Source organism: Triturus cristatus, chromosome 5_1 (genome assembly GCF_964204655.1).
Source record: "Triturus cristatus chromosome 5_1, aTriCri1.1, whole genome shotgun sequence".
Lineage (NCBI taxonomy): Eukaryota > Metazoa > Chordata > Amphibia > Caudata > Salamandridae > Triturus > Triturus cristatus.
Window position 1 is genome coordinate 87,443,061 of NC_140587.1, and position 27,621 is coordinate 87,470,681.

Here is a 27,621-nt window from a genome sequence, read left to right on the forward strand (position 1 = left end):
TGATAGCACCTTGTTAGACCTGGCGCCTTGGCGTGAGTTTCCCTTCCACTTTTTTTTGATGGTGTGCCTCGATTGTTTTGCTGGTGTTGTCCGCTCAGGGCACTGTGCCACGGCTAATCCGTGCCGCAGTGCAAGTGCTCCCTAGGTAAAGTGTACCTGTAATTGATGTCCATGATTGGTTTATTGGATTCACTGTCAGTCCCCAGTAGAGTGCACCAGGGGTGCCAGGGCTTGTGAATGCCAATGCTGCTGGTGGGCTTGCAGCGCTGGTTGCGCCACCCACCGAAAGCGGCCGTGTAAAATGTGTCTAGGGTCTGCCACCGCAGACCCTGTGCGCGGTACGGGACCGTCGCGCTGACTGCGCAAGTGCCCCCACTTGCCAGTCCCTAAACCTTCCCTTACCTACATATTAGCCACCCCTCTGGTAGGCCCGCGGGCAGGGTGCATTGTAGGCATAAGGTAGGACATGCCCTGATGTGTGTGGCATGTCTTAGTAGTGAATTACAGCCATTTTCGTTCTTCACTATTGAAGGCTACCTGCTCTCCATAGGCCAGAATGGGCTGCTGGAGTCACTACACGCTGTGACCCTGGTGGACTCAGAGAGCATGGTAGAGTGTCAAGTTTAGTATGCCTGAACTCAGAATAATAAAATACTTCTTGTAGTCAAGTTTATTTTAGTATCCTGGGTTTGTAAATACTACTTTTAGAAAGTTAGTATTTACTGACCTGACCATCTCAGTCCGCCTCTGCTGTGTGTGTGTGTTCTGCCTAGCAACAGTAAGGAGCAGGGTTGGGGAATCCCCAGAGACAGGTTGGCTGCCAGGTGGTGGGTAGAGAGATGACACCAGGATGGGTGGGAGGAGTACACCTTGACTCTTGAATAGACCTGTGCTCTGCCACCACAAAGCCGGCGCCGCCCCCTGCGGAGCGGCTGATGTCTCTGCCCTGCTGCTGAAAGGAAAGAGCAGAGTCACCATAACAAAGTGCTCCAGAACTGGACTGAGCCAGGCCTAGGCCCCCTGGCGCTAAAGAACAAAAGAATCATGGTATAAAAGTAGGAGCCTGGCTCCTAAGAAATCAGAATCCTGTTTTACCACAAAGAACCTCTGCCCGACTAGAAGGAGAAGGAGACGCTGGAGGAGCTGGCCTGATGCTTGCCTTGCTGAGAAAGGAGAGGAAGAGACTACTGAAAAGACTTTGCTGCTTTGTGCTTTAAACATTCTCCAAGGGCTTGATCTGAGCTTGCCCCCTGAACTGAACCCCAGGACCAGTGGGTTCTCTGTGCTTTTGCTCGTCCTCCGATTCGAGCCGTGTGTGCATCCCGCTGGAAAAGAGACTGCGCCCCTCAACGCCCCTCCTAGGGTCGTGACACTCAGGAGCTCGCCTTCCGCAACCCCGTGAGAGCCCCGCTCCGTCCGGAGCCGCTCTCTGTCCCCGGGCCAGGCCGCCTGCACCCCTGTCACTGCCTGCCACTGGAGCGCGCTGAACGCGCTATCACCCCTCCCGCCGGAAGCCGTCCGACGACTGTGATCTACGCCGGGTCATCCAGCTGCACTGACTGTGCCCTGTGACCCCGCTTCGCTATCCCCGGACATCTCAGGCCGCGCCGCCCCCGCTGTGGAGACCCCCCTGCACCGCCGTGCTGAGGGTCGCTGGCCGCGCCTGCCTACCTGCCCACACCCGCTGATTGAGGACCCAAGAACACTTCCCAAGCTGAGAGTCGCACCGACCTGTGCCGACTCTCCACATCACGAAAGAAGTTCCAGTATCGGGCTCGGGGCCCGCAACGCCTTATTTCCCCGTTCGCCGGAGCCGATCTCTGTGAGTACTGGAACCACAAGTAACATTTGCAAAGAGACTACAAAGTGTCCATTTGAACCTACGAACCACGAACATTTGCCTGCTTTATAACCTGGTGGCATAGCGAAAACGTTATTGGTCTTGTGATAAGTCTGCTGAGATATATATACCTATTTTTACATAAAGAAGCGTATTTTTATCTATATCCAAGTCTGGTGTCCGTTTCTGGGGGGATTGATGTATTTACTGTGTGTATGATTGTAAGTGCTTAACCAACAACGCCTGAGGAATCGCCTTGGCTGCTCACGCCACGCACCTAGAGGGTGAGCAAGGGTCATTCGCGAGGGGTTATCCTGCGCCCTGACGTGGAGGAGAGGGTTCCTGCTTGACACAAGGGCAACCTTGCGCCAACCAGAGATCCCCGACTCTAACACACCTCATTAAAAAGCATTGCAGTTATTAGAAGGTTTTAAGACTTTAGTTACATTATAAATCATTTGTTGATGGTACCATACTCATTTTAGGAATTGTGGTGTGTTCTAAGTTGATTTTACCATGGGAAAAAGCCTTCTGCTGTGATATCATGAATCATGTTTGAGAGAAAACTATTTTCTCATACTTTTCCCACAGAGGTTTGGAAGGTGATCTATAAGCTAAACTGAGAGCATATTTTCTGTAAATTCACATTATCTTTCTCAGTCATGTGAGAATGAAGTCTGACATTCTCAGTAAAACATGTACATCCAACAAGGGCAGAGACTGTCAGTTGATTCCTTTGTGTTCTACTGCAGCTTCCCAGAGTGTTCTAAAGAACAACTAGAGCGCTAACAGTCCTACTTATGACAAACGTATGGCACACCTGAAGCCATCTTGGTTGGAATAAGTGGTAACTCTTAAAACATTTAATTTAAAAAGGAACAAAATGATGGTGTTCATTTTGCCATAGAAATTATGATGAGTGCTGCAGAAATAAAAATTAGGGCAGATTTTGACTTCTCAAATCCTCTTCTATTTCATTAAAAAATTCTGACATGCAGATACCAGCAGCAGACTTCCCTGGTGAGCAGTAGCTTTACTACAGTGATCTAATAAGCAACTAGAGTGCTAACATTCTGAATTTATGGCAAATGTGTGACACATCTGAATGCCTTCTTGATGGAATCAAAATAAAAAAACTGAAAGTATTTCCTACTGAGGAGACTGCAGTAAATGAGGAAATTAGGAAACATCATAACAAATAAGTCTCCCAAAATGGCCACCAGAGACAAAAGAGCCCAAATGCAGCCCAAATATCACCCAGATGTAGCCCACATGTAGCCCAATGACAGAAGTGTGCAAAACCCCTGATTTTTTGTGTATTTGCAGTTTTATATAGTGCAGACTTGTCAGGTATTGGAGTGCTTTACATGAGCATTGGTTACATCACACAAGATCAAATTCATTTTGGTTGTTGACATGGGGAGATTAAGTGATTTGACCAGAATCACAGAATGTTGAGCTGAAGCAGAAACTCCAACCTGGTTCCCCAGTTGCAAAGTCTGCAGCTATGGAAGTAACACCACATCCTCTCCCCTAGGTGCAACATTTAATCAAGTGGTCAACTGGATAAAAAAACAAAGATTACAAATAATTTAAAAGTTCTTTGTCGCTATTTGAAAACTCAGAAAATATGTCCTCATTTTAGTTTTTTAGAGCACTAACCATAATTTTGATGCAAATAAGACCCTCTCATATATGTAATTTCTAAAGAAAATACTCTAGGTATTACAGTTTTGATTACATCAAGATGACGTCAGGCGATCCACACTTTTGTAATAAATATAGAATGTTAGCAATCTAGTTGTTCATTGGGATACTGTTGAGAGGCAGAGGCCAGGGGCACGGACTCTGAAAATTGAAGGCAGGTAGGAGATTGCAGATGCAACAATTTGACCACACTGGGCAGGCAGGAAGGGTAGTGGCAGCACAACAGACAATGGAGGCCAGTGGAAAGGGGGGCAGAGGCAACAAACCAACAATACAGGACTGGCAAGAGAGGCTGTGGCAATATAATAGACCATTGTGGGCAGAAGGAAGAGGCAGTGGTAGTACAACCATACATGCCAACAGACCCGTTTCAGCCAGGAAACGTCCAATGTTTTTAAGCTCAAATGGGCTTTATTTGATCTGTCTCCTATCTACAATCTCCTCTTTTTCAATGTAACTCAAAGGGGAAAATCAATACCCCAGATTTTTTTCAAAATCTCCCACTTACCAAGTTAAAAATGTTCACAAGTATGGTACATTGGATCATGGTAGGCAGGAGGAATTGGGGTAGGGACATGGACTTGTATAACAGAGGACAGGAGGGACATGGAGAGTTGCACCAAACTGACCCTACAGGGCAGGCATCAGGGTTTGCAGCAGCACAATACACCACACAGCGCATGTGGGAAGGGAGTGCAGCACAACAATCCATAGAAAGCAATAGGGAGGGGACAGGGCCATGCACATGGACAACAGAGAACAGAGGGGAAAGAGGCAATGGTAGCTAGCTGACCATAATGGACAGACAGGAGAGAAAGCTGCAGCATAACAGACCATAAACGGCAGGGGGGACAGATCAGGGGCATTACAATGGAACAGACAGAGGGAGGGAATAGGGATCTGCACATGGAAACAGAGGGCTGGGGGCAAGGAGCAGGGCAGGAGCAGCAAGGTGACCATGGAGGTCAGGCAAGATGGGCACTAGAAACAAGACACACCATGGAGAGCAACAATGAGACTATGATGGCATACACACAGACGATGGAGGGAAGGTGGGAGGGGGTCAGGGGCAGCTAGCTGACCACACAGGGAAGGTGAGAGGGGCCATGGCAGAACAGATGACCATGCATGGCAAGCGGGAGGGTTAGTGGCAGCACAATCGCTATGATGGGCAAGAAGGAGGGTGCAGGGGCATGCACAAAGGACCATGGAGGATAGAAGGGAGGGTCAGGACCTGGGCACAGACAACAGAGTTCAGGGGAAGGGGCCTCACAACAGACTGCGCGGGGCAGGCAGGAGGAGCAGTTGCATCACAACAGACCAGGGAGGGCAGAAGGGTGTGGCAGTAAAATGGACCATGGAGGACAGGAGGAAGGGGATAAGGGCATGGCATGTGGACAGGCAGGGTGGAGGTGGCAGGGACAGGTTACAGTCATCTGACAATGCTAGGCAGGTGGGAGGGGAGTGGCAGCTCAACAGAACACTCAGAGTAGATAGGAGTGGCAGGCCCATGGAACATGGTGGGCAAAAAGGATGGAGCAGGGGCATGCACAAAGACATCGGAGGGCAGGGGGAAGGAGAATAGGGGCAGCAAGCTAAGCACAGAGGCTAAGCAGGAGGTCAATGATGGGCCATCGAATTGGGCAATGGAGGGCAGGAGGAGTGGACTGGTACATCATGCTAAATGGAGGGCAGTGGCAGCACATCAGACCATGCATGGCAGGAGGGAGGAGGCTAGTCCATGGATTCAGACAGCAGAGGATAGGGAGGAGGTGGATGGGGCAGCATGCTAACTGTTCAGAGAAGGTGGGTATTAGGAGCTTTATTGTTTTTAAAATATGTGTCTGTGCGAACTACTTAAAATATGAACAAGTATGCAGCATAATCTCACTTTTATTCAGGAAGAAGAGGACGTTTGTGACTGACTCCGGGCTCACTTGGAACAAACACCCCCTGACCTTCCACCCCATCGCAAAATGTAATGCCCGTGAAAAGGGTAGGTGGACGCAGTGTTATATAGAACATAGGCCTGAGAGCACGATTGAAAATGAAAACTAGATATAGTATATGGTATAAACTATGCACCAAAAAGTGTGATATAAGATGAACCGGGGCGTGAAATATAATATGCAATACATTGTGCGCAATGACAGATTCATTGGAGAGCGTGAGATAGCACAGGCACTAGCGCGTGCTATGCGATATGCGCCTTGAAGTGTAATATGCACAGGGCAGTGTTGTGTAACCTAACTAGTCTCTAAAGTTGTAATATAAATTATATGCTGGGGAATGTAATATTGCATATGCACTGTGACAAAGATATGGATCCCAGATTGTAATATGTATGGCATAGCGCTGTGCGTTATAACATAGGCATCGAGGAAGGCACGTTAGATGGGGCAATATAACCCGTGTGACGGCAAGTGTGGCATGACATATTCACGGGGTGGTGTTACAGTGCACATGGGCTAGAGAGTGTCATAGCATACGCACTAGCTGGTGGAATACAACACAGAGGTGTGAGGCACTCGGTGGGCACTGGTGGGTGTAACACAGCATTGGGCTCAGCCAGGAGCACGCTGTGACTCTCAAGTGAGGTTCATCTCCTTTCCAGAGAGTAAAATAAAAAGTATTACACATCCGGCGGCGGATGTGTGTTTTATTAACCGTGAGGGGGGTTTCTTGCATAGTTTGGTCGAATTTTTGTCGAATCCCCTTTGAATGGCTTGGTGTGCGTGTATATTAAATGTGCCCGTCAATAGCTACCCATGTTTGTATAAATAAACGACAAGGGTGTCTACTTGGAGAGTACCCACCGGTGGGGGCGCCGGGATTAGGCACGGTAGGGCGTCAGACACGTCAGAGCTTCACTAGCGGTGTAAATACATTCCATGTGGATTCATTCTATGCATAGTCACCTTTTAATGAATATCACGCAAATCGTCATGGTGATAGGTACATACGGTTTGTCCAGCATGTCCTAGGTTTTTCTATAAATATATATTTTTTTAAAATAATAAAAAACAAAGGCCGGCCCCGGGGAATGGGGTCCCCGGGGCCATAAGTGGCCTGAGGAGGGGGGCAACGCAGCCCCCTCCTAAAGAATTTTTTTTAAAAAGCCCATGACCCGGGGGTTGGGGTCCCCGGGGCCGATTAAGGCCTTGGGAGGGCCAAATTTATTTTTTTTAACAAAATAAATTAGGGTGCAAGCCCTGGGGGATGGGGTCCCCATGGCCAGTAAATTAGAAAAAGAAGGGGGGCCACACAGCCCTCCTTCTGAAAAAAAATAAAAAAAATAAAAGACCAGCATCGCGCCGGAGGCCACACCCCCTCCTTCCAGCACTCTGCAAACGCGCCCCCTTGCCAGTTGTAAATAGGGGAATTAATTCCTCTTCAATACTGAGGGTCCTTGAGGGCCAACTAGCCCAACAGGTATCTCCAGTATGCGCCAGGGAGCTGCGTTGCAGGCAGGTGTTCTGAGGCCACGCCCCTTTTTACACCTCTATGCAAAGCAGCTCTGTGGTGCTTACTGGAGGTACCTAGTGGGCTAGTTTGACCCTAGGGACCCTTAGGATTCAAGGGGACTTAATCTCTCAACTTAGAACGGCCACAGGGCGCGTTTACACAGTGGTGAAGGGAGGGGACGGGCCTGAGGTGACGTTTGCAAACACGCCCTGTGGCTCGTTTTAAGTTGGGGAAATAATTCCCTTTCAATCCTGAGGGACCCTGGGGGACAAATGGCCCACCAGGTGCTTCCAGTAAGCGCCACTGCTCTGTGTTGCAGCGAGGTGGTGCAGGCCGTGCCCCTTTTTACACCTCTCTGCAATGGCGCTTACTGGACGTACCTAGTGGGCTATTTTGCCCCTAGGGATCCTCAGGATTCAAATTAACTTAATCTCCCAACTAAAAACGCGCCACTGCGCTGCGTTGCAGAGAGGTGGTCTAGGCCGTGTCCCTTTTTACATCTCTCTGCAACGCAGTTCTGTGGTGCTTACTGGAGGTACCTTGTGGTCTCGTTGGACCCTAGAGACCCTCAGGATTCAAGGGGCCTTAATCTCCCAACTTAAAACGGCCACATGGCGTGTTTACACAGTGGGGAAGTGAGGGGACGGGGCCTGAGGTGACGTGTGCAAACACGCCTTGTGGTGCGTTTTAAGAGGTCGTTTTAATCCCCTGCCCTATTATATACTAGGGGCTTACAGAGGAGGTCATGCTGATCACAGGGGGACCCCAACGCATAGTGTTCCCTAGTGTATGTAGGTGTTTTCACTGTCTCTGAGTGTCTTTTAACATAGCACTGGCTCTAGGACTGGTTAGTCAGACTCAGTTACCACCAGTATCCGTCTGAAAAAGTTGAGGGTACAGGTTGATTTTGCAACAAGGCTTCTTTCTGCTCTTCTGTTTGTTCTTTCTGCATGTTATCCTTCTTCCTGCACTTTTCTTCGTCTTTGAGGACTTCTGTTGCTTCTTTCTGCATTTCTTTTTTTTCTTTCTGTGCGTTTTTTCTCCTTTCTTCACATGTCCTATCTCTGTAGGCATAGTTAGAAATTAGCATTTAAAAAACCTTAGAAATTCATTTAAAAAACCATAGGTTTCAGGGGCGTTATAGTTAGCTGGACTTTTCACTCGTACAAAACCATTGAAATTCCCCTGTTATAGTTAGTTCAGCTAACTATAACTCGCGCGCCCGCAATGCACTGCTGATGACGTCACATATTACATCACTCATGACATGGTCAGTGACATCACTCATGACATCTCAAATGACATTACTGATGACATCATCCTTGTGATAGAGTGGCAGACCTCCTCTCCCCCTAATATAACCTTTGATACACACATTCAAAAATAGAAACTAACATTTTCAAAACAATGGACATACCAATATCAGTTACAACAACCTATTCAGTAATTCTAAGATTCACATACACATCCACTCATTCACCAACAGTCCTATACAGTCACTCATACATGTACTCACTCATCATATGTACTCATACACCTATACATCCTGTTACACAACACCACTCATCCATAGAGTTACTCACACACATAGTCACTCATGCTAATAAAGAATCAAACATCCATTAACTTGCATATACAGTTATACACACACCACCACACTTACTTCTACAGAAACTTACACATACTTAGTCTTTTAAACAATCACTTACAGAAACACATACTTATTCATACAGGAAATCTTGCAATCTCTCACTCTCACATATACTCACTTATATACACCAATAGTCACATATACTAGTTTAAAACATATGTAGTTACTCATAAAGACACTATTGAGAGAGTCATTCACTCACTAACACACCCATGCACAGACTCATCCACCCATACAGTCCTGCACACATGCTGTCTTCAACACATACAAACAGTGAGTCACTCATTCATGCACCTATGCACTACGTAATACCCCCCACCGAACCATACAGACACTCAGACACTCATACTGATACTCAAAAAACCAACTAATAACCTATATAGACACTCATGTAGCTACTCACCAACCCATGCAGTCACTTATACACAAAGTGAGAGACTGATACAGATATTTACATATTTACACATTACTCACTAAGCCATGTATTCACTAAGATACACTTAATCAGTCAGTTATACAATCAATTTTTCAAAAATAAATCATCCATTTAGACACTTATATACCCATTTATTCTTCCATCGACCTTGATATATACATATATAAAACATATGTAATTTTCAGAAAAACACACATTCACTGGATGATGTCATTAGTGATGTCATTTGAGATGTCATCAGTGATATCATGAGTGATGTCACTGACCATGACATGAGTGATGTAATATGTGACGTCATCAGCAGTGCATTGCGGGCGCGTGAGTTATAGTTAGCTGAACTAACTATTACAGGGGAATTTCAATGGTTTTGTACGAGTGAAAAGTCCAGCTAACTATAACGCCCCTTAAAACTATGGTTTTTTCAGTGAATTTCTAAGGTTTTTTAAATGCTAATTCCTAACTATAACGTGCCTGAAACCTATGTTTTTTTCAGTGAATATATATATATATAGATATATAGATATAGATATAGATATATTATCTACTGGCGGTCGCCAGTAGATAGTTATAGTTAGGACCTATTTTCCATAGGAAATCCGCAACATTCTATTCCCAATAAGTCTGGCGCCGATTGACGAATCTTCGCGAAATTTTCCAAACTTTGGCCAGCTCTGTCTGCTCCTACCCTGAAAGTATTGTGGTGATTCGTCAAGCGGGGGCTGAGAAAAAATGGGGGTCCCAAAACGCGTTTTCCCCATACAATTTCCCATAGGATCTGTTGTCACAGCTACAGCCCGAACCGCTGAACGGAATGACACCAAATTTGGCAAAGAGGTAGTCCTCAGTTCAGACTCGTGCCTTTTGCATAAATGGTGTGAATCTGTTCAGTAGTTCCTGAGAAAATTAGGGTAAAATAGTTAGTGATATCTATGGCCGGGGAGGATCCGCGGACCCTACCCGACCGTAAGCGCACCCTCCCCGAACCGAGCTCGCACCCTCCCGATCGCGCGCTGAATACTAATTGGCTGTCGACTGTCTCTCTACATTCAAAACCAGGAACAGTTGGCGGCCATTTTCTGCCTCGGTAGAAGCGAGGCTGAAGAAGCAAGGGGAATAAGTGTGTAAAACATTTAAATGGGGCAGAGTGGAAATACTCTGACCCTCTAGAGGTGCTTAGGGGGTCCCAGAAGGACCCCCTGAGGCCCCCTTTTTAAAAAAAAAAGGGCGAAATACGCGCACGGTGCGCGCATCCTAACGCGTTGGGTGCATGGATTCTCACACCTTGGGTACGCTGATCCACGGCAATGTTTCTTGAAAAAAGACAAGAAATCATTGGTTGTATGACTACTTTCTACACTGAAAGGTAGGGTGTATATTTCTGTTTTTTAAAGGTATGATTATTATTGGTTAACAAAAACAGATTGTAATGAACATTATATATGATAAGCTGATATGTTGAAAAGTCAAGCACACTTCCTGTCTTGTTTAGTAACATTGTGTGCTGAACTTGTGACCTGTGAGCTCAGTGCAGTGTTCCATGACCTGTTTCTATGGTAACAGGCAGGAGGCAGATTGGGGGAAGGGTTGAAATGTATTTCAATTGGAAAGGGTTGAAATGTTTAACCAATAGAAATGTGTGTTTGCTTTTGAGTTTATGTGTGAAGGATTGTGATTTGATGTTTACATGTATATGTGTGGAAAATGAAAGGGAAACTTTTTCATTCTGTGTTTTTGCTGAGAGGTGCACAGTGCAGAGATTCTGTAAAAGAAAATATGGTGAGTGATTGATATACTTCTTAATCTACAAAATAACTTGAATGATGAGTTATTTAATTGTGAGGGGATGGATGTAGACTATTTTGATTTTAATCAGACTAATGTATTTCTCCTGCTAAAGTGTAGGGAGTAGTTTTTTTCACTACAATGTGTGTGCATGTAGAAACCATTCTGTGATAAGCATTTGTGTTTTTCATGTGTTTGTAGACAAATAACTGTGCTGTTTTTCATATTTTGGTAGAATTAGAAACCAGTCATTGTTTATGAATTTGTGAAATGAGTTATGTTATGTTTCTATACTAAAATGTAGTACTACTTCTAGATGAAATGTGTTTTGGTATAGTGCAAGGGATAGTGTTGTTTATCTAGAATCACACAGTGAGTCTGTGTGCATTTGGGAACCACTGTGAGAGAAGCATTTGGTAACATCGTGTATTTGCTGACAGATAACTGTTTTAACTTGTCATGTTGTGAAGTTTTAGTAGCATTAGAAGACAGTTATGGCTTATGATTTGATTAAATGAGTCAGGCTTTGACAGAAAAGTGTAGTCCTGAAATATGTAGATTGTGTGCAGTTCCCTTACCACTTGCACTGTAGTGAATGAGTTTTGGTAAACTCCTAGGGATAGTGGTGATTGTCTAGAATCACAGTGTGAGTTAGTGTGTATTTGGGATCAGTGTGAGAGAAGCATTTGGTAATATTGTGTATTTGCTGACAGATAACTATTTTAACACCTGTCATGTTGTCAAGTTTTAGTAGCATTACAAGCTAGTCATTCCTTATGTGTTGATTAAATGAGTCAGGCATTGACACTAAAGTGCAGTCGGGAAATATGTAGATTGTGTGCAGTTCCCTTACCACTTCCACTGTAGTGAATGAGTTTTGGTAATCTGCTACGGATAGTGTTGTTTGTCTAGAATCACACTGTGAGTCTGTGTGCATTTGGGAACCACTGTGAGAGAAGCATTTGGTAACATCGTGTATTTGCTGACAGATAACTGTTTTAAAACCTGTTATGTTGTCAGGTTTTAGTAGCATTAGAAGCCAGTCTATGCTTATGTGTTGATTAAATGAGTCAGGCATTGACACTAAAGTGCAGTCGTGAAATATGTAGATTGTGTGCAGTTCCCTTACCTCTGCCACTGTAGTGAATGAGTTTTGGTAAACTCCTAGGGATAGTGGTGCTTGTCTAATATCACACTGTGAGTCTGTGTACATTTGGGAACCACTGTGAGAGAAGCGTTTGGTAACATCGTGTATTTGCTGACAGATAACTGTTTTAAAACATGTCATGTTGTCAAGTTTTAGTAGCATTAGAAGCCAGTCATTGCTTATTCGTTGATTAAATGAGTCAGGCATTGACACTAAAGTGCAGTCCTGAAATATGTAGATTGTGTGCAGTTCCCTTACCACTTCCACTGTAGTGAATGGGTTTTGGTAATCTGCTAGGGATAGTGTTGTTTGGCTAGAATCACACTGTGAGTCTGTGTGCATTTGCGAACCACTGTGAGAGAAGCGTTTGGTAACATTGTGTATTTGCTGACAGATAACTGTTTTTAAACATGTCATGTTGTCAAGTTTTAGTAGCATAGAAGACAGTTATGGCTTATGCTTTCATTAACCCCTTCAGTGCCCATGACGAGCTGGACTCGTCATGGGCCGCGGTGGCGCTGTGCCCATGACGAGTCCAGCTCGTCATAGACCCCGCCCGCTAATACAACGGCCGGCACAGGGCGGGGAAAGCGGCGGGCACTGAAGGGGTTAAATGAGTCAGGCATTGACAGTAAATTCCAGTCGTGAAATATGTAGATTTTGTGCAGTTCCCTTACCACTTGCACTGTAGTGAATGAGTTTTGGTAAACTCCTAGGGATAGTGGTGCTTGTCTAGAATCAAACTGTGAGTTAGTGTGTATTTGGGATCAGTGTGAGAGAAGCATTTGGTAACATCATGTATTTGCTGACAGATAACTGTTTTAAAACCTGTCATGTTGTGAAGTTTTAGAAGCATTAGAATGCAGTCTTTGCTTATGCATTGATTAAATGAGTCATGCTTTGACACTGATGTGCTGTACTTAAATATGTAGATTGTGTGCAGTACCATTAACTCTTCCAGACTAGTGAATGAGTTTTGGTAATATCCTAAGATAGTGTTACTTGTCTAAAATCACACTGTGAGTCTGTGTGCATTTGGGTAAGGATTGTGAGAGAAGCATTTGGTAACATCATGTATTTGCTGACAGATAACTGTTTTAAAACCGGTCATGTTGTCAAGTTTTAGTCGCATTAGAAGCCAGTCTTTGCTTATGCTTTGATTAAATGAGTCAGGCTTTGAAACAAAAGTGCAGTCCTGAAATATGAAAATTGTGTGCAGTTCCCTTACCACTTCCACAGTAGTGAATGTTTTTTGGTAAACTCCTGGGTACAGTGGTTGTTGTCTAGAATCACACTGTGAGTGTGTGTGCATTTGGGAATCACTATGAGAGAAGCATTTGGTAACATTGTGTATTTGCTGACAGATAACTATTTTAAAACCTGTCATGTTGTCAAGTTTTAGTAGCATTAGAAGCTAGTCATTGCTTATGCGTTGATTAAATGAGTCAGGCATTGACACTAAAGTGCAGTCGTGAAATATGTAGATTGTGTGCAGTTCCCTTACCACTTCCACTGTAGTGAATGAGTTTTGGTAATCTGCTAGGGATAGTGTTGTTTGTCTAGAATCACACTGTGAGTCTGTGTGCATTTGGGAACCACTGTGAGAGAAGCATTTGGTAACATCGTGTATTTGCTGACAGATAACTAATTTAAAACCTGTCATGTTGTCAAGTTTTAGTAGCATTGTGGAAATGTGGATTTTCCTGATCAGTTATGTCCCCTATCTTGGACCCCAACGGTTCTATATGCATGTTACAAGTACATGTATGTTCCCTCCAGTTCCAGTTTCTAAGACGCAAACATATGTGTGTCTACCGTCAACATGTTCTCTGTCAGATCCGCCATCAATGGGCTGGATATTCGATTCCTAAGTATGAAAGGCCACCGACTTTATATGGCTAAGTTACTTCATTTTTACAGTTCAGGCGAGTAGGCCCGATTCTGTCCTCAAAGCCTTTCCCTGCTCTCTGTCTCTGACAGCTTCAGCTTGAGCTCGCATCTGTATCCATGAACTTTGTCCTACTCCCTGTGCAGCTAACGGTGCCTGCCTCGGCTAGTTTTCGCCTGTCTGCCAAGAAGTTGTATTTCACCTTCGAATTATCTATTTTGCTCTCCAGCCGATGCATTCCTGTCCAGTGATTTAGGTAAACATTTCCTTTAGCTCACAAGCAAAGGACTCAGCCTTTCCGTCCTCCTGCAAGTGATTCATAGCCCTGTTGCCATGGAAAGTTTTCTGCCCCTCGCATCTCATATAGACACTTAGACGCTTGTACACGTACACAGTCAGTATAGAATAGATTCTGTCCGAGAGTCCTTCCTTGTGGATAACATAGTTCTTTAAACATAGGATGTTAGATATGATTTGGGATTAGGATGACTTGACCCCAGACTTCTCGTCTCCACATGTAGAGCTAAATGTCAAGTCCCCTTCACCCCCTAGTTGCACGTCAATTACACGTCATGCTGCCGCGCGCGCATCTATGCCAAGTATTATCTTATAGATCCACCTATGTCTGATAATTCTAACCAATCATGTTTCTTTTATTCCTTATTACGCCTAGTTTCGATTATGTCACTGTCACGTCATTTTTCTTATCAAATGTTACGCCTTCTACATTCGTTTCATTGTAATGTACTTATTATAAAAATACATGTCTGTTAATAAATTATTGTACTTCACTTCCTGAACCTTCGTGGTGACGGAACCTGAGGGCCGCGACTCGAGTCGGCCATTTTGAATGGAATAAAGCCCATTAGAAAACCTCTTATACCACGGATTCTGCCTCTTGTTATTTTGAGCTATTTACTTTATTTTAAGATTCCGCATGAAATTCAGTCCGGTAATATTTATTTTATTTACCACATAATGGCGCCCGAATAGGGACACTTTCTATTCTCACGCGCCGGCGGTGCGTTGCAGGCCCGGTCTCCTGCCACAGCTGGACGGACCATAAACGCGTACCAGCAGGATTTCCTGTAAGCTCCCTCCGGTCAAGCGGGGGCGACTGAGGCTGCGATCAACCCAGACGAGGCGGTGAGAAGTGCGAAGTATCCCGACCAGAGCCTAGCTGAGAGAGCAAGATCCGAGGTATACAGAGGCCCACCAGGTTTTCCGAAATTCCGACGTCCAGAGGGTCCGATGTCCGCAGTTATCGAGTCCTGTCCATTCTCTGAGGCCTTCCGTTTCAAGGAGCTACTCGGTGAGTACCATCGCCGGGGAGGCGTGTTGACGCGCACATAGGTTGTGCCGGTCAAGACGGATTTGGGTACACAAATCCGGTCTGCACTGTTTAGCAGTGTATATGTACTGTTTAGCAGTATATCAAGTATTCCGAAGTATTCAGTTATTGTCAAGAATTCAGCGTGGTGATTAGTTAAGCAGACTGTCATCATTGTCGATCATTGTTATAATGTTTAATGTTTAATGTTTAAAGTATTCAGAAAATGTCTTGCATATTGTGGTATGAATGACTGTTCATTGTTCACTGTTCATTATTGTGTTTCTCGTATTAAGTAAGTTCAAGAGTAAGTATCAGATCAGTTGTCAATATGCCGCTCTTCTCGAAGTTAAGACAGATTACTACCAGAAAAGGGGTGCTTGAAGAAGCAGTTCCTATTCCTCCTAGAGACACTCCAGGACATTTCATGTACCATAAACATGGCTTAGATGCCATATTGTTTCTTGATCTATGGGTAGATTATACCAAAGGATTACCGGAAAGTCAAAGGTGGCCCATAGCGGGAACCTGGGATGCAGAGTGCATCATGAAAGTGGAGGAAGAGTTATGGAAAAGAAAGGTCAGACAGTCACAGAAAGACGCTGTTGAGTTATGGCGTAAAGAATCTCATAGACGAACAGAAAAAGCACGTAGACAAGAAGAGAGGAGTAAAGAAAGTTCAAATAAAGTTCAAGAAAATCTAGTAATTGAGGAAGGTATCCGAGTGAAATCAGAACAAGTAAATAGACAAAGAAATGCTCTTATGAATGGTATGTATCCCCTTCTAGCCGAAGGACTACCTAAGGCTGTTCCAGAGATACCAAAAGACTTGCCACCCCCATTATTTCCAATTAAGGTACATCCAAAGGGGCATCCCAGAACCGCAGAAGATGTTTTTCTTTCCTCATATCTAGACGATGCGGCTCCCGAGTATGCTAACGCCACACCACATAGACCGTCTGGCGGAGGGGTTCAACGTCAGGATCAGGTATCTGTCCCCGTGCAACAGCAAGTCCCGATACAAGCTTCGGCAAGCACATCTGTTTCCGCATCTGTCTCCACAGTCGACTCTACAGAGGTATCGACACCCATAGTTGCTGTGTCACGTTCAACGAATCCATTCACACCCGACGCCCCAGATGGGGCCACGGGAGGTGCTAGCAGTACTTTCACACCACCTAGAATAAATAAACTTGTTTTTCAAGAGTCAGCGCATTCACGTACACCTAAATTCGTAAATGAACGTACGCTTAAGGAACTCCTTGTAAATTGTAGATATGACCCGGTGGTTGGTAAAGAGGACGAAATGGTCCTGGCATCATTACGTATCAGACGAGCCGCAGAGTATTTAGCAAGGTTACCAGGAATGACTACGCATCTGGATAACATATATCATTTTGTTCAAACAGGACGAGATCCAGGATGTATTAACAGAGCTATGGAATTCCAGAAAGTAGAAATACAGGGGGAACTGTTACGTTTCCTCATAAACTGTGTGATCAGAAATCAAGATCGTCCGGGGGTAGACCCGAATGCAATGCTTATTCTTACAAGATGGAGTCAGAATATATCAGAAGGGAGACACGATAAGCAAAATTGTATAATAGCCATGTGCCGAAAAATACGTAAAGAAATAGAGCGTATTCATGAAGAAAGATTGGGAACAGACGAGTTTGAGCAAGATGAAGTGTCCGAATCAGGGAACTCTGCAAGACAGTCAGAGACCATAGCCTATGTAGGCAGAGGAAGATCTTGTGAAAATACTAGATGTTTTTCTGATCCAATACACTCGGTATGTCCAAATAATAGCAGAACGTATCCGACGCCTGTAATAAATCTGAAATCTCCTGAACATTCGTTTCAAGCCGCAGATAAAATACTACGAGAACGAAGAGGTTACCACCTCCTCGATTCCATGGATGAGCAAGAATTAGCCAGATCAGCCGTTCACTGGATTGTTAGTCCTGAAAAATACGGTGATGAGACCGTAGCACACACGTTTCTCAACCTCAGTACAGATGAACAACGTTTAGCTGGAATCTATATGATTCAGCAACTCCTTATATTATATAAGAGCCAACATGCTGACCCTGGTCCTTTACCTGATATATTAACGGAACTACTCACGAACAGATGGAGAGGTTCTAGTAACAAGCTAATTAAAGAGATATTAGTGTCACGTAAGCAGTATGTCCTTTTTGTAAGTCCGGATTCTCTCTCCCTGCCCCCCAGAGAAAGAGCACCGTACTACATGGATAGACAAAATCCCCTACGAGAAGTGCACCCAATAAAAGGCGAAGACAATGAGTTTCACCGTGTATTTGTTTACACACCCATATCAAAAATGGAATTATTAGAAATGAAGAAAGTAGTACCTAGTCATGACAAAGACCCAGCGGGTTTCCACCGAGAAATTAAAGACATGTTACTGATGGGAGAGTACACCTTTCCTGATATTATGACGATATTAAAGGTGCTTTTGCCTGCTGGCATATATGAAAAACTGAAAGAAAAAGAGTGGGAAGTGGGAGACCAAAAGATAGACTGGACAGCATTAGCAGAGGAAGAAAGGGGCCGAGCTGCAGGTTCGGGGCTCGGGGATAAAGTTAAACTATTACCAGGTTTACTAGTACAGGTACTGCCACGTTTATTAACTACAAAAAAGGAAGACTGGGGTGCAATCACAGCCTGTAAACAAAAGCAAGATGAAGACACAAGCGATTATTATGCTCGATTTGAAAAATGTTTTGGTATAAATAGTGGTATAAAAGCAAGTAGTGACTCATATCCACATCTATTTGTGACAAAATTAGTGGAAAATGCATTGCCCCCAGTGAAGAATAGAATATTAAAATTCGAGAGTACCTGGCAAAGTAACACTCCGTCGCAAATGCTACAAATGTTACAGTATCATCACAATAGAATTAGGGATGAACAAGAACACGAGCATAAACGCATGAAGGATACAAAAATGAAAATGCTAGTTTCTCAGACAGTACCAGCAGATGGTCACAAAAAGGGTGTGACCCATTCTGGTGATTCTGCAGTTCCTGTAAAAGGAACCTGCAATTACTGTAAACAACTAGGCCATTATGTACATGATTGTCAAGTCCTGAAACGAAATATAGCTACAGGTATTGCAAAAGAGAGACCACGATTAGTTAGACAAGATCAGAATGAAAAAGGAGCTATGCAGCATGGACAGTCCGTGCCAGTTCAGCAACAGTCTATGCCAGCCTCACAGCAACCCATACAGTTTGTGCCAGCTGCACCACCGTTGCCTGCTACTGCCACACAAACCACAACACAACAAATGTATCAGACTGCACAGTATGAATACCCTGAGTATCAGCGTTACGCATGAACCAGCCTAGAGAGGGAAGTTGACTTACCGCTTATCGAGATTCCGGTAGATCAAGAAGGACCTTATGTACATAGTGAATTATTAGGTCAAGATAGAAAATTCTTACTCGATACAGGGGCAAGTCGAACAACCATAAAACGTAGTGAAGTTCCAGGGGCACCCCTCTCAGGCTCTCAAAATGTTTCCCTTGGTTTTTCAGGAAAACCTATTGTTAATGAAGTATCACAGCCTCTACCACTTACGATAGGACCTTTGACACGAACTACAGATTTATTGCTTACTAAATCATGCCCAGAAAATTTGTTAGGAATTAAAACTCTGAAAGCACTAGGAGCCATAATATGTTGTTCTCCGGAAGGAGTAAGGTTGTTTTTGCGTGATTTTAAAGGTCACTATGTGTCTAGAGACATGGATCCCCGACTGCAGATTTTACCAGTACATCTATGGGCACAAGGCCCTACGGATGTTGGCTGCATGAACATTACACCCTATCGAGTTACATTGAAAGCAGGAGTGGTACTACCACGAATGCGACAATACAAGTTACCGCATGATGCTGTAGTGGCTTTGTTGAAAATCATTGATGAGCTAATTGCCCAGGGAGTAGTTGTAGAAACAGACTCCAATGTATGTAATTCACCGATAATTCCGATTCTTAAACGAACTGATCCTACTGCTCCGCCAGTATACCGATTGGTTATTGATTTGCGTGAACTAAACAAGTGTATTGTACCACAATTCCCTGTGGTCCCTGATATATCATCATTGTTGACAGCAATTGATTCCGAAGCAACATTTTTTACTGTAATTGATCTCAAGAATGCCTTTTTCAGCGTCCCAATAGATCCGGAAAGCCAATACTTGTTCGGATTCAGTTTAAATGGGCGCAGCTTTAAATTCTCACGCGCTCCTCAAGGATTTACAGAAAGCCCCAGCATCTACAGCCAAGCACTGAAACGAGAACTTGACAGTATCCACATGCCAGTCAATACTGCACTGCTTCAATATGTCGATGATCTGCTGATCACCGCGAGAAGCGAGCCAGAATGTGAAAAAGCTTCTCTGACAGTTTTACATTTCCTAGCCGACAAGGGGCACAAGGTGTCCCCTTCTAAGCTGCAATTCTGTGTTCAGCGAGTTATTTATCTTGGTCACTCGCTGTCCAAGGAGGGAAGGCAGCTTACACCAGATCGCATCCAGTTAATTGCTAACATGTCAATACCCCAGACACAAAAGGAGGTGCGAGCTTTCATAGGCCTCACTTCATATTGTAGGCAGTGGATCCCTCAGTACGCATTTCTAGCAAAACCACTCATTCAGTTAACCACACAGGAGGCAGCCACATCGACTGTTCTCCCTTGGACTCAGGAACATACACAAGCTTTTGAAAGCCTAAAGGAAGCTTTATGTCAAGCACCTGTTTTAGCAACACCATGTTATAGCAAACCTTTTACACTCTTTGTTACAGAACGCGAAGGTACTGCCTTGTCAGTACTCACTCAGGATCAAGCAGGATCACGCAAGCCATGTGCTTATTTTTCCAGTACATTAGATCCCGTAGCTCAGGCTTTGCCTGCATGCCTGAAATCAGTGGCAGCGACAGCTTTAGCAATCAGACAAAGCGATGCCATAGTATTAGGACACCCATTGACAGTTCAAGTACCACATGCAGTAGAGGTTCTTGTGAACCGAACACAAACGCAACACTTGACCATAGCAAGACTTACCGGTTATGAACTGACATTGTTTCAACCACACATAGAGATCCGACGGTGTAATACATTGAATCCTGCTACACTATTACCTGTAATTGGAACAGACCCACTAGCTCATGATTGTGTTGAAATCATTGAAATAAAGACGAAACCTAGACAAGACTTGACAGACGTTCCATTGTTAGATCCAGACCTGACGTTGTATGTAGACGGATCATGCATGAGAGCAAGTACAGGAGATTTAGTGGCCGCGTATGCAGTCACAACAGACACTGAAATTATTGAGACACATTGTATAGATATTCTGTCAGCCCAAGCAGCAGAACTTATTGCTCTAACGCAAGCCTGTATTCAAGCCACAAATAAGAAAGTTAATGTATACACTGACTCACGTTATGCATTCGGAGTTGTACACGACTTCGGCGTGCTGTGGCGAGAGAGAGGTTATCTAACGTCCCATGGTGCCCACATTCAGCACGGGCCCCTCATTCATGCTTTGTTAGACGCAATACATCTACCCACTGCTATATCGATTATGAAATGTAAAGCACACACGAAGGTTACTGATACCATTTCTCAAGGCAATGATTTAGCTGACCGAACAGCTAAACAGACTGCTCAGAATCGCACATTAGACATGACAAAGCCAATAGTTCAGACCCCAACACAGTGTATGACGATTAAGGATCCCACACTTGACGTAATTGACATACAGACACATGCCACAGCAGAAGAAATAAAGAAGTGGACTGAACTAGGAGGGATCCAGACAGATCAAGGATGGATGACGAAGGAGACATCTGTATGGTTTCTCCCTGATTCCATGGTTCAAACCATTATAGCTACAGTTCACAGTCCAGCACATTTAGGAGAGAAGGCTATGCTAGACAGCATTCAGCACATTTGGTTTAACAAACATTTACGAGCAGCAGCTAAACAAAAAGTTCGTACCTGTATGATATGTTGTCAGTTTAATCCAGGAAAGAGTGTTCCCGTAGAGCAGGGTGGATTTCAGCCTCCTGACCATCCTTTTGAAGTCCTCCAGATGGATTATATTCAGATGGAACGTTGTCGAGGATTCAAATATGTCCTCGTAGTTGTCTGCGCTCTCTCCCGTTGGACAGAGGCGTATCCCGTATCAGATTACACTGCCCCGACTACTGCCAAGCAGCTAGTTCGAGAATTCTTCCCACGGTACGGTTTACCACGTGTTGTATATTCAGATAACGGTCAGCCTTTCTCATCCGAATTAATGAAACATGTCTCACTCTTGTTGGGATATCAGTGGAAATTCCACTGTGTCCGACACCCTGAGGCAGCAGGTCTCGTAGAAAGACATAACCAGACACTGAAAATCAGACTGTCCAAAATATGTAGAGAGAAAGGTGTCGACTGGATAGTAGCATTACCAGTTGCACTCTTTTACATGAGAATGGTAGCACACTCTAGAACAGGGCTATCCCCGTATGAGGTGATCTTTGGTAGACCACCGAATATGTGGGGGACGCCTATACCACGTAAAATAACTGATGTTGACTGTAATATGCTGACAGATTACTTGGCTTCCTTGATGTCTGCACTACAATCTTCTCGTTCACAGGTAGCTGCAGCCTTTCCCGACAACACTGAGGCGAAACCCCATGACGTTGTTCCGGGTAATCTTGTCTTTGTGAGAAACTTCGACAGGAAAAGTCAATTGGAGCCCAGGTGGAAAGCACCCAAGTTGGTTCTGTTGACCACAAGAACAGCCGTGAAGATCGAGGGACGAAAAGGGTGGATTCATTCCAGTCACGTCAAAAAATTTCATGGACTTCCTCCTGACACAGACAGTACTGCCCGTGTGTCTTCCCCCATTGACTCAAAGCTACCTTTGGCTGAGGCCAGTAGCACCGAACTCTATAAACAGAAACTCAGGTCCAGATCTAAACTGTCGGACGATTTGATTGTTTAAGTCCTCTCCAAGGTGAAGCGGTTGAATCTGTCCCGACATGTACCCCTTAGGTCTGAATCACGTAGAGTCCAGAATCATAATGAAACGACATGCTTATTGTAAATTACTGCGTAACCACTGTATTGTGACTTTATTAATTTTGTCTTCCTTGAGTTTTTTAATAGTTACTGCAAGTATATTGTTGCATATGTATTATCCTGTTTCTAAACGTGTTTTCAATATAACTGATGAACATTCTTTTAGTGACCTACCGCCACATGAATTATCCTATAGACTTGCGCTGCGCAATAACACATTCATTAGTATGTTACATCATTCCCATCAGACTAGTAATGCGACCAATTGTTGGGTGTGTGGCCGACTTCCTCCCTATCAGAATAACAAAGGAGTTCTGCCTTTCTTTCCACATCCATTCACACACAATGGCTCCTGTGGAGCATGGTTTAGTTTATTAAATTCCATAGACCCAGACACAGCAGTTTATCAACAACATTGGATATGGGGAAATCTGAATCTAGTTTTATTCAAAGTCTGTCACCCTAATAAGGAGGGTCACCCCAGTAGAACAGGAACTGATTTAGAAAATGAAGTGTATAAATTAGGTAATTTTACGCCTAATCTTATGATTCTGAATGTCAAATCCGAAGTTGAACTAATTCTGCCCACTATGTCAGTATTTCCAGTAAAGGGTGAATTATGTGTAAGAAAAGTTGGTTCCATACATATGGGCCATAGCCAATGCGTTATTACAGTAGAATATAGTGATCAAGGTAAATCTTCATTTAGAGCTTCTCGCCATTCTTACTTTATATGTGGCCAGACGGCATATATGCGTCTGCCTCTAGATTGGGATGGTACCTGTTACATCGCATTCCTTTTGCCACCTGTTTTCCTAGCTCCCCCTGATTATTATCGAAATGTTCATTTAGTACACAATAGAGAGCGGAGAGATCTCCCAGTTGTCGATTATACTGAGACAGCATGGGACAAGTATGTAGATTTCAATAAAGGTATCTTTCCATATATAGGTACTATATCAAATAGTAAGCTGATACGCAGACTCACCAAGACTCTTGAAGCTGTAGTAAACGAGACTATAGCCGCCCTAGGCAATCTGACAGAGGAACAATCAGTGATGAGAATTGTTGTTCTCCAGAATCGTCTTGTCCTTGACGTCATCCTGGCCGATAGGGGCGGAGCTTGTAGGGTCATCGGATCCAGCTGCTGCATATTCATACCAGAAAATTCGCCATCTGTATATAAAGCTATAACACGCCTTCATAAGATTGTAAGCCAGATACACGAGAATCCAGGCACTTGGACGTGGTCCGGGTGGTTTTGGAGTGTGATATCAGCCTGGGGATGGAGAGTTCTATCCTTCCTAGGTATTGGCCTTCTTATGCTCTTCAGTTGTTGTTTATGCCTACAATGTGGACCAGCGATTTGTGGTCTGTGTGCCACATCATGCATTCCACATCACAGTTCTCGTTCAAAATACCGGAAGAAGAAGGAAGAAGAAATGATGCTCCATGAGCAAATCAATGGAATGATGAAGATTGATGTCTCGTGAAGGGCAAGAAGGGGACAAGGAGGGAATGTGGAAATGTGGATTTTCCTGATCAGTTATGTCCCCTATCTTGGACCCCAACGGTTCTATATGCATGTTACAAGTACATGTATGTTCCCTCCAGTTCCAGTTTCTAAGACGCAAACATATGTGTGTCTACCGTCAACATGTTCTCTGTCAGATCCGCCATCAATGGGCTGGATATTCGATTCCTAAGTATGAAAGGCCACCGACTTTATATGGCTAAGTTACTTCATTTTTACAGTTCAGGCGAGTAGGCCCGATTCTGTCCTCAAAGCCTTTCCCTGCTCTCTGTCTCTGACAGCTTCAGCTTGAGCTCGCATCTGTATCCATGAACTTTGTCCTACTCCCTGTGCAGCTAACGGTGCCTGCCTCGGCTAGTTTTCGCCTGTCTGCCAAGAAGTTGTATTTCACCTTCGAATTATCTATTTTGCTCTCCAGCCGATGCATTCCTGTCCAGTGATTTAGGTAAACATTTCCTTTAGCTCACAAGCAAAGGACTCAGCCTTTCCGTCCTCCTGCAAGTGATTCATAGCCCTGTTGCCATGGAAAGTTTTCTGCCCCTCGCATCTCATATAGACACTTAGACGCTTGTACACGTACACAGTCAGTATAGAATAGATTCTGTCCGAGAGTCCTTCCTTGTGGATAACATAGTTCTTTAAACATAGGATGTTAGATATGATTTGGGATTAGGATGACTTGACCCCAGACTTCTCGTCTCCACATGTAGAGCTAAATGTCAAGTCCCCTTCACCCCCTAGTTGCACGTCAATTACACGTCATGCTGCCGCGCGCGCATCTATGCCAAGTATTATCTTATAGATCCACCTATGTCTGATAATTCTAACCAATCATGTTTCTTTTATTCCTTATTACGCCTAGTTTCGATTATGTCACTGTCACGTCATTTTTCTTATCAAATGTTACGCCTTCTACATTCGTTTCATTGTAATGTACTTATTATAAAAATACATGTCTGTTAATAAATTATTGTACTTCACTTCCTGAACCTTCGTGGTGACGGAACCTGAGGGCCGCGACTCGAGTCGGCCATTTTGAATGGAATAAAGCCCATTAGAAAACCTCTTATACCACGGATTCTGCCTCTTGTTATTTTGAGCTATTTACTTTATTTTAAGATTCCGCATGAAATTCAGTCCGGTAATATTTATTTTATTTACCACAGCATTAGAAGCCAGTCATTGCTTATGCGTTAATTAAATGAGTCAGGCATTGACACTAAAGTGCAGTCGTGAAATATGTAGATTGTGTGCAGTTCCCTTACCACTTCCACTGTAGTGAATGAGTTTTGGTAATCTGCTAGGGATAGTGTTGTTTGGCTAGAATCACACTGTGAGTCTGTGTGCATTTGGGAACCACTGTGAGAGAAGCGTTTGGTAACATTGTGTATTTGCTGACAGATAACTGTTTTTAAACATGTCATGTTGTCAAGTTTTAGTAGCATTAGAAGACAGTTATGGCTTATGCTTTCATTAAATGAGTCAGGCATTGACAGTAAATTGCAGTCGTGAAATATGTAGATTTTGTGCAGTTCCCTTACCACTTGCACTGTAGTGAATGAGTTTTGGTAAACTCCTAGGGATAGTGGTGCTTGTCTAGAATCAAACTGTGAGTTAGTGTGTATTTGGGATCAGTGTGAGAGAAGCATTTGGTAACATCATGTATTTGCTGACAGATAACTGTTTTAAAACCTGTCATGTTGTGAAGTTTTAGTAGCATTAGAATCCAGTCTTTGCTTATGCATTGATTAAATGAGTCATGCTTTGACACTGATGTGCTGTACTTAAATATGTAGATTGTGTGCAGTACCATTAACTCTTCCAGACTAGTGAATGAATTTTGGTAATATCCTAAGATAGTGTTACTTGTCTAAAATCACACTGTGAGTCTGTGTGCATTTGGGTAAGGATTGTGAGAGAAGCATTTGGTAACATCATGTATTTGCTGACATATAACTGTTTTAAAACCGGTCATGTTGTCAAGTTTTAGTCGCATTAGAAGCCAGTCTTTGCTTATGCTTTGATTAAATGAGTCAGGCTTTGAAACAAAAGTGCAGTCCTGAAATATGAAAATTGTGTGCAGTTCCCTTACCACTTCCACAGTAGTGAATGTTTTTTGGTAAACTCCTGGGTACAGTGGTTGTTGTCTAGAATCACACTGTGAGTGTGTGTGCATTTGGGAATCACTATGAGAGAAGCATTTGGTAACATTGTGTATTTGCTGACAGATAACTATTTTAAAACCTGTCATGTTGTCAAGTTTTAGTAGCATTAGAAGCTAGTCATTGCTTATGCGTTGATTAAATGAGTCAGGCATTGACACTAAAGTGCAGTCGTGAAATATGTAGATTGTGTGCAGTTCCCTTACCACTTCCACTGTAGTGAATGCGTTTTGGTAATCTGCTAGGGATATTGTTGTTTGTCTAGAATCACACTGTGAGTCTGTGTGCATTTGCGAACCACTGTGAGAGAAGTGTTTGGTAACATCGTGTATTTGCTGACAGATAACTGTTTTAAAACATGTCATGTTGTCAAGTTTTAGTAGCATTAGAAGACAGTTATGGCTTATGCTTTCATTATATGAGTCAGGCATTGACAGTAAATTGCAGTTGTCAAATATGTAGATTGTGTGCAGTTCCCTTACCACTTGCACTGTAGTGAATGAGTTTTGGTAAACTCATAGGGATAGTGGTGCTTGTCTAGAATCACACTGTGAGTTACTGTGTATTTGGGATCAGTGTGAGAGAAGCATTTGGTAACATCATGTATTTGCTGACAGATAACTGTTTTAAAACCTGTCATGTTGTCAAGTTTTTGTAGCATTAGAAGATAGTCTTTGCTTATGCATTGATAAAATGAGTCAGGGTTTGACACTAAGGTGCAGTACCATGTACTATTCTATTCACTGTGGCAGAACTGAAAACCTAAGCACTGTCCTAGAAGTAGTCTGATTATTTAGTCAGTTTCTAAGTACCAAATAGATTGCTTCAAATGTCTATGCAGTATGCATGTAGTGTTCTAACACACTATACACTTGTCTTTTACACCTTCAATTCCCTAGTCAGTATCCATACACTTCCAGGAAACATCCTGTCACTTCCTTTGCAGTCCTCTAGAGACCCATTCAACAGCATGTACTAATCCATTTACTGTGCCAAAACCCAAACACTTATAAATTCACCAAGACACTCTCTTTCCAGTACTCTAATGATTCAGTCACTCCCTAAGTATTCATGCACTGAGCCAGGTCTTAGCACATGGACTTCTTCAAACCCCTATCCACTATGCATGCAGTCCTCTAACCACCTACACACTTGTCTTTCACACCTTCAATTACCCAGTCAGTATCCGTTCACTTCCAGGAAATACCCTGTCACTCCCTTTGCTGTCCTCTAGTGACCCATTCAGCACCATGTACTAATCCATTCACTGTGCTAAAACCCAAACACTTATAAATTCACCAAGATTCTATCTTTGCAGTACTCTAATCATTCAGTCAGGGCCTAAGTATTCATACACTGAGCCAGGCCTTAGCACATGGACTGCTTCAAACCCCTATGCACTATGCATCCAGTCTTCTAACCACCTAGACACCTGTCTTTCACACTTTCAATTTCCTAGTCAGTATCCATACAGTCCAGCACTTGTCACTGCCTTTGCACTCCTCTAGTGACCCATTCAGTACCAAGTACTAATCCATTCCCTGTGCGAAAAGCCTAGCACTTATAAATTCA